General features: G+C 33.8%; 1 non-coding gene across 1 annotated transcript; it reads right to left on the reverse strand.

The window, feature by feature from the left end:
• Positions 1-1,247: 1,247 nt before the first annotated feature.
• TRNAT-CGU (transfer RNA threonine (anticodon CGU)) lies at positions 1,248-1,319 on the reverse strand. The gene has a single exon. It is a non-coding gene; the product is annotated as a tRNA-Thr (tRNA).
• Positions 1,320-1,819: the final 500 nt, after the last annotated feature.

Genomic DNA, 1,819 nt, shown 5'->3' on the forward strand with positions numbered 1-1,819 from the left:
GTTATGGAAAGAATGAGTCTCACTTCTCATTTGATTAAATTAGAGTGGAGCAGTGTAATAGCAGTAGCATTGTTTCTGATCAAGTGAAATTAAATGGTTCACCTTCTGAGACTTTTTTTTCCTCCAATGTGGATTGAGGCAGGGGGACCCCTTCTCACCTCATCCATAGTTTTTGTTTGCAAATATTCTATCTTTCGCTTTGTTAAAAGCTGAAAAAATATAATTCAGGGGTATAAAATTGGCAAGAGAAATGGATCCTATTTGTTATATGCTGTTTTCAGATGATTGTGTACAATTTTTTTGAGGGTTCTGAGAATGTGCAGACTGAGTTAAAGGTTGTTTTGCAATGGCTTGTGACAATTCTGGTCAGTTAATTAATCAGAATAAGTTTGAAATTTATTTTAGTCTTAATTTGTCCTAAGGAGTAAGGATATTAAATACGTTGTGATGGAGCATTTTTGAGTTAAGCAAGCAGGGTATCCTTCTAAGTACTTGGGTAATGGTTTAAACTTCTAGTGACCTGTCATTCAAGAACATAGTTGAGAAAATTAGTTCTATATTTCAGGGTTAGAAAAGCTTAAGTTTCTTTCTTAGGCAGGGAGGTCAACTCTATTCTCTGTCTTGTTTTAAGGCACCAGAGTTAGTATGTTACATAATCAACAAGAAGATGTGTATTTTTTTCTTCTTCTTCTTCTTCTGAGGTCATGATAATATTATAAGGACTCATTTTCTGACTTTGTGTACTTTGTGTGGTACAAACAGTTTTGAGGAGTGTGAACAATCCTAATTCAATATTGTTCGAAGTTTTTTTTTTTTTTTTGAGAAGATATATTGTTCAAAGGTTTTCAATTCTTGGGGTTGGAAGGGGATTATGTCTTGTAAAAATTCAAGAACAACTAAATGGGATACAACCCTTTTTTAGATGTTATATGATTTTTAAACAGCTAAGAAAATTTCAAGTATTCCTTTGTCAATAGTCTTTGCAGACAAACTAATACTGCCTCATTCTAAGTCAGGATTGTATGAAGTCAAAAAGGGCTATCATCTTTTAAGATGTTAATTCTTCAGAGGTTGTTGAAAAATTTTAAGGCAAACTGGTTCAGGAATTGGTCTATTCTAATGGCATCTCTCTTCCTTTGAAAATATATAGCTCCCAGCGAGGAAAAATTCCGAGTTAGGAATTGGTCTTTTATCATTATTCAATTGATTGATTCTATGGCTATATCCTCTCTCCCATCTAAAAATAAAGCTCCCAGCGAGGATCGAACTCGCGACCTTTCGCTTACGAAGCGAACGCACTACCACTATGCTATGGAAGCAAGACTCTCGCATTTTCTTAATTTCTTCTTATCCCATAATAGCTCAGTACACCTTGCGCCACCAACACAGTCCGCAAAGAGTTGTTTCATGTTATTTTATACTCTTCCGAGTTTTGGGCCGCAACCTATATTGGCCCATAGTCCCATACCATTACTTACCTAGTGAATATATTTTTTAATTGAATTTAATTTTTATTTAATCCCTCAAGATTTTTGCCAATTCATATTTTATTTTTAAATGATATAATATTTATTTCAATATATATATATATATATATTTATAAATATAATATAGTTCCATATACAAACATAATCATTATAAATGTTGTAGGGTCAGTTTTTGCGGCCCAAGCCCAAGGAGGTATGGATTTGGAACCCTCTGAGCCCAAAACAATAAATTTTGTAGAGAGTGGGCGAAAGGGCTAGGCAAATAATGAAAATTACAGTATTAAACAGCAACACCAATGAGAGAAGTTGAATTAATGTGCTCTCGGACTAAT

Source organism: Quercus suber, unplaced genomic scaffold (assembly GCF_002906115.3).
Source record: "Quercus suber isolate HL8 unplaced genomic scaffold, Cork oak 2.0 scaffold_185, whole genome shotgun sequence".
NCBI classification, from domain to species: Eukaryota; Viridiplantae; Streptophyta; class Magnoliopsida; order Fagales; family Fagaceae; genus Quercus; species Quercus suber.